This window comes from Orcinus orca, chromosome 1, assembly GCF_937001465.1.
Source record: "Orcinus orca chromosome 1, mOrcOrc1.1, whole genome shotgun sequence".
In the NCBI taxonomy this organism is placed as follows: Eukaryota; Metazoa; Chordata; class Mammalia; order Artiodactyla; family Delphinidae; genus Orcinus; species Orcinus orca.
The window spans coordinates 100,247,616-100,257,252 of NC_064559.1; positions in this window are offsets into that span (position 1 = coordinate 100,247,616).

Consider the following 9,637-nt stretch of genomic DNA (forward strand, 5'->3'; position numbering starts at 1 on the left):
CGCCTTCTGCCCCCAACCCTTCTACCAGGCTAAGGACAGACCCAAGACCTCCCCCACTGCTTAGTCCCCATCTCTTCCCAGACTCCTGTTTCAGCAGAACTCTCTCCTCTTTCTTCTTCCAAAAAAGAAAAAGAAAAGAAAAAAAGTCCCCATATGTCATTTGAAGCACCTGGATCCTCTGTAGGAGTGGAGAAGGGCAGGGTACCAGCCAGCGACAATGCCCCGCCAGAAGAGTTTAATTGATTTTAGGACCAGTAGCTCTAATCTCCAGGGACAGAAAGCAGCTCAGTGGTTGCCTGGGATAGGGGGTGGGGGTGGGGATGGGGGTACTGGCTGGAAGGGGGCGTGAAGGAACTCTCTTGGGAGATGGCAATGTTCTTCATCTTGACAGGGGTGGTGATTACAGGGGTGAATACCTTTGTCGAGAAAATCATCATCAACCTATACACTTAAAATGTGTGAATATTATTGTGTGCAAATTATACTTCTCTAAAGGCGATACAAAAAAAAGATAGCTAACAAACACCAGCAAGGGTTAACTGGAGACCCCAGTTTGTGAACCAGTGACAGGGACAGTGGATGAAGCAGCTGGGGTGGCTTCCTGAGGGTCCCCTGTGGGTAAAGGCGCTGGGCCAGGGGCTGGGGCGCTGAGAGGGGCCTGTCTCGGCCAGCATCCTCTGGGTGCCCCAGTCCCTGCTCTGAGGTCCTTTCCTTTGCCCACAGCCAGGCTCGCTCTAGGAACTGTCCGATTCATGGCAGGAAACTACGTCCTTGAGAAGTTTCCTCACAGGTCCACCCGGAGCCTGATAAATGGTTTTGTCCTGGGCTGCTTGCGTGGCTGGTGCTCTGAGGAGCAAGGACTGTTCCTTCTCTCCCACTGGCTACCGGGAATGCCTATAAAATAAACATGACTGAAAAAGCCGGTGACCACAGTAGACACAGAGGAAATGAAAAAAAACCCAAAATCAAAATAAACAAAACCCCCAAACCCACCCTGAGCCTCACACGGAAAAAGCAAGATCCCTGAGCTGGGTGGGAGGTAGAGCAGGCCTGTTTGGGGTGATATTTATACAAGGGGCTTGGTTCCTCCCTCGGGCAAGTACAGCAAGTTGTAAAATTTGAAGGCACATTTTAAAATTGTTTAAAGTCCTCCAAATGTGTTTCCTGTCTGGCACTGCGTATGGGGACTTGGTAATATGTGTGCATGTGTGGCCTGGAGTATGTGTTAATGAGGGAGTCTACAAGTAGTGATGGCCAAGGAGCTGACGAGAATCAGGGGCAAGAAAGGAGTCTGTTGTTGGTCAGGGTGTGTGTTCCTCGTGTTGGAATGCGTGTAAAGGGCCGTGGGACCTGGGAAGGTGGTTTAGTCTGGGAAATTAGCATCTTTTTAAAAACCACCATACTTATACATCATTAGTTAAAGGCCTATAGGGGTAATCATGCAGGTATGTGATTTTTACTTCTAAAGAAAGTAGGTGGGATAATATTTGACAACATATAATCATTAGAATGTCGCAATACACATTTTGATCAATTAGATGATGATGAATAGTACTCCCGCACGTCACGGCCTTCTACCTTTGCTTAAGCTGTTCCCTCTGCCTGGATGCCTTCACCAGCTGTCAAAACCCTAGTCATCCTTCCCAGCTGGCTCAGTACCACCTCCCCACAGTGCGAATTAATCACTCCCTCTTCTGGGCCCCCATGACATTTTGTCTTTTACAATGTTTACTTTGTTCCTTCCTTTCTGAAATTTAGCTGAATAAGTGTCCGTTCCCGTCACACATCCTCTGAGGACCAGAACCGACTTGGCTCTCAACGTCTTCCCTGCAGCTCTGTGCCCAGAGTGGGCTCTCAGTCAATGTTTGCTGAATTAAACTGTGTTTCTGTTTTTGTTTTTTTAAAGAGGGTTACTTTGCAGAAAATAAAGGCTCTGCATTGGCACAGACCTAATTTGGTAAAAGCCATCACACTTTAAGATATTTTTATTTCCTACTCTTTGAAGTTTGCCTCATTTAGAGTGTTGAGTGCGCTGATTTGGAATTGGTGGAATTCAAAATCTAATTTGAAGAAAATGTGGTATTATGTTATTGTAGTTCTGATACATAATGTTTATCTTGTTAGGAAACCCTTTGTTTGGGGACAGCTTTTGTGGGAGGGCAAGATGGCCTGTGGTAAGTTTGTCTTTATTATGAAATTTCCTGGCATCTGAGTGATGAAGGATGGTGACACTCTGGCAACTGGGCACCATTCCCTGTAGTGGCTTCTGAGATAGATAACGGGGAGCTCAAAACTGGGTATGGAAAAAACACTTGATTAGTGTGAATCATGGAAAGGCACCCCAAATGTAGCCTGATTAAATAGAAATGTTAAAGGGAGTGGCAATCTATAAGTCTAGCTGTTGTATTCAGCTCTCAAAAAAAAAAAATTACAAAAAGCAAAAGATGAAGGCTCCTTGGTGTTCAGTAGTGAGGCTGTCTTGGAACAGAACTGGAACAGATGCCGGGGCTGGGCTCTCTCATGAAGGTGGGTATTCACGCTTTTTTTCCTTTGCTTCCTGGGTGCCCCCGGGGAAGATGTGGTGCCTGGGAAGAGACAGGGGCTTAGGAGCCAGGCAGCTGGGGGTGGGGGGTGGGGTGGGGATTTAAGTGGTCTTGAGTCTCAGTTCCCTCATCTGCAGAATGTAAGGAATAATAAATACCTTACAAGGGTTTGGGATACTCTTGTAAATTGCCCAACACAGCGCCTGACAGATGTAAGCGCATATGTGTGGTAGTTCCTCCACTTAGCTTGTGGGGGTCCCCCAACCTCTTCTCCCAGCCTGTCTGTGCTACCCTTTCTTCCAGATTAGGCTTACCAGATCTAGCAGATAAAAATGGGGCATGCCCAATTTAATTGGAATTTCTGTCCACATAAGCAATGAAGAATATTTTAGTATAAGTATGTCCTATGGAATATTTGGAACATATGTATGCTAAAAAAGTATTCGTTGCTTATCTGGAATTCCAATTCAACTGGGCGTCTGTAGTTTATCTGACAACTGTGTGTCAAGGTGCATTTTCCTTTGTGAAGCCTCCTGGGTCAATTTAGTAAGCTCCACCCTCTGAACTCTTGTAACCCTTCATGACTTTGACACTTCCTTGACATCCAGGAAACAGCACCACTTTTACTTATCACTAATAATAATGGTCACTTGTTACGCATCTATGGTGCACCAGGCATGTAGGGTTACACAACCTGCCATGTTAGCCCTCACACTAACCCTACATGGCTGGAATTAGTGTCCTCAGAGGCCCGAGGAGCATCAATACAGCCCAGCGGGTACACAGTGGTATCATCCTTCAGGCCCAAGTGTGCAGGACTGAACCCAAACCCCACACTTCTGCTTCCTAGGTCTCTGTCAGTGCCCGGCCCACAGTGGCAGCTGCCCACGTTTATTGTTACGGAGAGTGCTGCTCCAAAGGAGAAGCACCACTATCAGAATTGATGTGGGGACGGAGGGGTTACGACCTGTTTCCTGAGTCCTAAAAACATTATGGCAGGGCTTCCCTGGTGGCGCAGTGGTTAAGAATCCACCTGCCAATGCAGAGGACACGGGTTCGAGCCCTGGTCTGGGAAGATCCCACGTGCCGCGGAGCAACTGGGCCCGTGCACCACAACTACTGAGCCTGCGCATCTGGAGCCTGTGCTCCGCAACGGGAGAGGCCACGACAGTGAGAGGCCCGCGCACCGCGATGAAGAGTGGCCCACCGCTCGCCGCAACTAGAGAAAGCCCTCGCACAGAAACGAAGACCCAACACAGCCATAAATAAATAAATAAAAATTAAAAAAAAAAAACATTATGGCAAAGACATGGGTTTTCACACAAGAACAAGAAAGTTTCTAAACTTCTAGAAATTTCCAAAGTGCTGTTTGCTTTAGTGTGTAACTCTAGCATTGTTCCTTGCAGTACTGTGAAACTCATTCCTGAGCAAAGTCCTCTCTGACACCGCCTGTGATAGAGCATGTGTGGGATGCACAGTGTATACGTGGCATGTGGTAGAGAGCTGGGGCTGGCCAGGACCGAGGACATCCATACTCCTCTGGGAGTTTTTTTGGTTTAAGCTTGAGAAGCAACTGTAGGAAGCTATGGTCCTTTTTGGAAAAGGTGTTAAGCATAACTAAGCAGCCATTTCCAATACCCAGTCTCCATGGGTTTTCTTCTCCCAGGTGCAGAGGATCTGGGAGTGTGGGTGAGTGGTAGATAGGTTTATGATCACCAAATGGAAATGCAGCTCCTTCTGTGGTTTGGACCTCAATTACCATATTAATGTTACTTCCTTGCTTGTGCTTCGAAGTTAGACAAATGCATCACGGTCAAGCACATTTCGTTCCCAGGATAGAAGGAAGTGACTGATGAGCATGAATGGTTATAGCTGTGAATATACCTGAGCTAGGGGGCGGATCTTCACCCCATAGGCGGGCTGCCTCTTTTTTCTCATTACCCCTTTTTCTATTTTTATTCCCATTCTAGTTTATATGAATTCTGAGGAGTTGGTTTTATAAGGGGGTGGGGAGAGCGAAGGAACTAGCCTCTCCTGGTGATAACCGAGGAGTAGGTATCATCTCCATCCCAGAGTGGGGATGGAGGGGTTTAAAAGCCTTTCCAGGCTTGCAATCCTGAAAATCGTGGAGCTGGGACCTGAACTCAGGTCTGTCTGACTTTGGATCCTCAGCTTTTTCCGTGCTGATGCACAAATTCTGCCCTTTAAGAGACTTGGGGAAACAGGAGGGGTTCATCACACATGTCTATTTCTTAAAACCACACTAGAATGACTGTGAATCATTATATAATAATAATATAGCTCCTCCAAAGATGAGAGGTTTAACACATTTCGGAAGGTGGGCAGCAGGTCGGGGAGTGGGAACTGATTTTTTGAGAAAGGAAGAAGCTCTAAGGTGGGTGCCTGCAGAATGGGCTCTTGCCAAAGGATTTTGGAAGAGTAGGGCATCTCTCAAGGAAGGATCTGGCCCAGGGCTGGAAACGGAGATGGGGTTAGGAAAGGGGGGTCTGGGGCAGTTAGGCCCCCAGGTCTTTCCCGGATCCCCAGAAGTGAAGCAATTACACCCCCTGTAAACCCTACCCCATAGGAAACCTCCCCACTGCCCTGAGTGAATGAACTCCCTAAGAAATCTCATCAGGCTCCCGGCTCACACGTGCACTGTGGCTTGTGAGATCTTAGTTCCCAGACCAGGGATTGAACCCCCGGGCCCCCGGCAGTGAAAGCGCAGAGTCCTAACCACTGGACCGCCAGGGAATCCCGACTCACACATTTATATCTAACCCATCCCTCACCCTAAACTTTACACTCACAGATCTACTGCTTATGTGACATCTCCACCAGGAAGTCTAATTGGCATCCCACACTCTGGGGGTGGCCAAAATGCACTCTTGATTTCCACCCCCAAACCCATTCCTCCCCCTAGTGACTCCCACCTCAGCAAATGGTACCACCTAATTGCCAAGAAAAACCAAACCAAAACAGAGCAAAATGGGAGTCATCCTTGACCGTCCTATCTCTCAACCGTCATCCAGGCCTCATCACATCTTGTCAGGTCTGCCTTCCGGTACATCCTGAAGCTGACCCCGGCTTACCACCTCCACCTCGACCACTTGGGCCGAGCCACCATCACCTCCCCTCACCTGGATCTAGACAACAGCCTTCACTCCGGTCTCCCAGCGTCCACTCTCACCCCTATAATCCTATTCTTTACAAGATAACCAAGAGATCTTTGTAAGCGTAAGTTTTCTCCTGGGCTCCCCTGGCCAAACCCTCCAGTGGCTCCCAGTCACACAATGCAATTCAGGTGCTCACTGTGATCTACCAAGCCCTTCATTATCTGGCCCCAGGCTCCCTCCCCCACCTTATCTCAAACCATTTTTCTCCTTACTTACCACTGTCCAGCCACACCGGCCTTCTTGATGCTCTTTGACCTCCCCAGCTTGCTTTAGCCTCAGAGAATTTGCACTTTGAATGTCAGGCTGGAAAACTTTCCCCCAAGATACACACTTAGTCAGTCACATGTCGCCTGCATTGAGAGGTCTTTTCTGATGACTCCAGCTCGCAAGAACTTGCACGAGGAAGGTCACACCCATGCACTCGTGTTCCTCGTCATCTTCTTTTTTTTGACATATTACAAAAGATGTTTATTTCTTACTCATATAAAGTCCAAAACAGACATCTGATTGGCAGGTGGCTCTCCTCCAAGTGAAGATTTGGAACTTCCTTTATCTTGCGATTCTCTTATCTTCAAACTATGGCATCCCAGGTCACCATGCTTATTATCACTGGTAAAGAGAAGACTCCACTGGATGAATACAAGGTGAACATGCATGATTGTTATTCCCACTCCAGCTGAGGCCTTGCCAGCTTCATCAGTGGTCCTGAGGTCTCAGCTTCAGTCTCTGGAGCAAGCTGGAAGTCCCAACCATCCCATCCTCGTTGCCAAACTGTCCCCTCTTCACCTTCTTATTTTGCTTTACTTTTCCTCATAGCACTTGTCATTACCTGACATTTATATTCATACATATATATTTATATTTATATTTAAAATAGATATTATGTATTTATTAAATACGTATATATTATTTTCTGTTTATTTTATGTTTCTTCCCAGTAGATTTTAAGCTTCATGGGGCAAGGACTCTGTTCCTTACTGTAGAGAATAATGTCGGGACGATAGCAGGATTTGAAAAAATAATCTAGCCTCAGGAACACCAGGCAAAAATAGGTAAAAGGAGTATATGGATAAAAATAGTCTGTGTACTGAATGATGAAATTCCTGCCCCCTTCCCTACCTGCTTCCTGAAAGCTAGGGCTGCACTCCCAGAAACAAGATTAGAGGACTCTTTTCTAGAAAAAGTGCCAGAGAATGGTCCCAAAGGAAAGGTTAACCTTTAGAAAAGATGAGAAAGCCTCTAGATATCCTTTTTTTCCTTCCCTTCTTCCAACCTTCACTCTTTCCAATTTTCCCTCTGTTTCTTCCTCCCTTCCTTCCTTCCTTCCACAAATATTTGTTGAGCATCTACTATGTGCCAGACAATATTCTAGGTGCTTGGGCTCTATCTGTAAAGAAAACTGAGGTAGATCTTTGCCTTGAAGAGCTAGTATTCTATCGGAGTACGGTCACAAACCCAGCTTGTACATATAGCTACCCAACAGCTTTTTCTGTGCCTCATGCTGAAGTATGAATGGATAGCCGAGGGTCAGCAGGCATTTTTTTTTTTTTTTTTTGCGGTACACGGGCCTCTCACTGTTGTGGTCTCTCCCGTTGCGGAGCACAGGCTCCGGACGCACAGGCTCAGCGGCCATGGCTCACGGGCCCAGCTGCTCCGCGGCATGTGGGATCCTCCCAGACCGGGGCACGAACCCGCGTCCCCTGCATCGGCAGGCGGACTCTCAACTGCTGCGCCACCAGGGAAGCCCTCCGCAGGCATTTGAGGAAGGCTCCAATGGGAAAAAGACAGAGATAAAGCACACAGAGAAAAAGAAATCACAAAGAAAATAGGAATAATGCAGGGAGTAGAAGAAATCTTTTAAAAAAATGGTAACGGATATTTTTAGAGAGGTAAGAGGATTCATGAAATAAAAAGATTATGTTAAAAAGCAATTAGACATTTAATTAATCAGAAATTAGACATACGTTAGTAAAAACAATTAACCAAAGGAATGAATAGTTTAGCTGAGGAAATCTCTAAGAAAGCAGAAGAAAACAAAGTGTTGGGGAATAGGGGAGGAAATATAAAAATTAGAGAAACAACCCAGGAGACTGAACATCCAACTAATACGAGAAAGGAGATGGGAGGAAATTATCAAAGAAATAATACTAGAGGGCTTCCCTGGTGGCACAGTTGTTGAGAATCCGCCTGCCAATGCAGGGGACATGGGTTTGAGCCCTGGTCTGGGAAGATCCCACATACCGCAGAGCAACTAAGCCCATGTGCCACAACTACTGAGCCTGTGCTCTAGAGCCCGTGAGCCACAACTACTGAGCCTGAGTGCCACAACTACTGAGTCTGCACTCTGGAACCCGCAAGCCACAACTACTGAAGATTGTGCACCTAGAGTCTGTGCTCCGCAACTAGAGAAGCCACCCGGGCATGGCAAGGAAGAGTAGTCCCCTCTCACTGCAACTAGAGAAAGCCTCGTGTGCAGCAATGAAGACCCAGTGCAGCCAAAAATAAAATAAGATAAAAAAAAAAAAAAGAAAAGAAATGATACTAGAAACTTTCTAAGAACCAAAATTTTAGAATGAGAGTGATAAAGATTTGCATTCACACAAAGGATCAGGAATCGGTTTAGTCTTAGACTTCTCAGTAGCAATGCTAGAAACTAGGGGGCCTTGATGTCCTGAGGGAAAACGTTTTCCAACCTATGATTCTACCCCAACCAAACTAGCAATGAAGGATGGGGTTAGGATAAAGAGCACTACAAGTCACTCAAACACACAAAAGAAAGCAAATGTTTCTCAGGAAGTTCTTGGAAATATGTCCACAAAGGAGAAGTAAACACAGAGAGGATGGCACATGGGATCCAGGAAACAGGGCTCTAACACAGGATAAAGGGGAAGGGAATTCCCAGACTGTTGATGAAGAGGAGCTCCAAGGTGGCAGCTGTGCAAAAGAACTAAAGACCAACCAACCCAGATTAGAGCAAAGGAGTGAATGACTCCTGGAAGACTGTCTCCAAGAAAAACGGCACTGCCAAGCTATTGATGAGTTTGACCACATTGAGAGGAAGGATCGATCAGAGAGTTTGGGGATAAATTAGTAATCAGGAAAAGAAAACAAATAAATAAAATAGTCCAGGAAATATTTTAATTTTAAATTCATTTTTGAATTGGTAATACATTCACATGGTTGAAAAATCAAAATGATATAAAAATCAAAATAACTGACTCCACGTACCCTGTCTCCTCCCAAATAGGCAACCATATTATGTTAGTTTCTTATGGACACTTCCAATGATTTTTCTTTTTTTTAAGTTGTGGTAAAAAAGACATAACAAAATTTACCACCATAATCTTTTTTTTTTTGGCCACACTGCACCGCATGTGGGATCCTAGTTCCCCAACCAGGGATCGAACCCGTACCCCCTGCACGGAAGCGCAGAGTCTTAACCACTGGACCTCCAGGGAAGTCCCACATCATAATCATTTTTAAGTGTACAGTTCAGTAGTGTTAATTATATTCACATTGTTATGTTCCAGTGTTTTTTCCATAAGGTATGAGTAAATATGAATATACTATCTTATTTTTTAAAATATTCTATATACATTGTTCTACACTTTGCTGTTTTCGTTTTCCATTATATCCTGGAGATCTTTCCACGGAGAGTTTCCTCATTCTTTTATCAAGTGGCTTAGTGCTCCACTGTGTGGATGTACAGTAATTTATTAGACCAGTTCTCTATAGAAAGACACTTTTTTTCCCAATACTTTACTGTTGTAAATGAATGCCACAGTGAGTAACTGTATACATACTTTGTTTCAAATGTCTGCAGATATAGCTGCAGGACCAATTTCCTGAAGTGAGACTGCTGGGTGAAAGGGTAAATGCATTCGTAATTTTGCTTGATGTCTCCAAATCCCGCTCCAT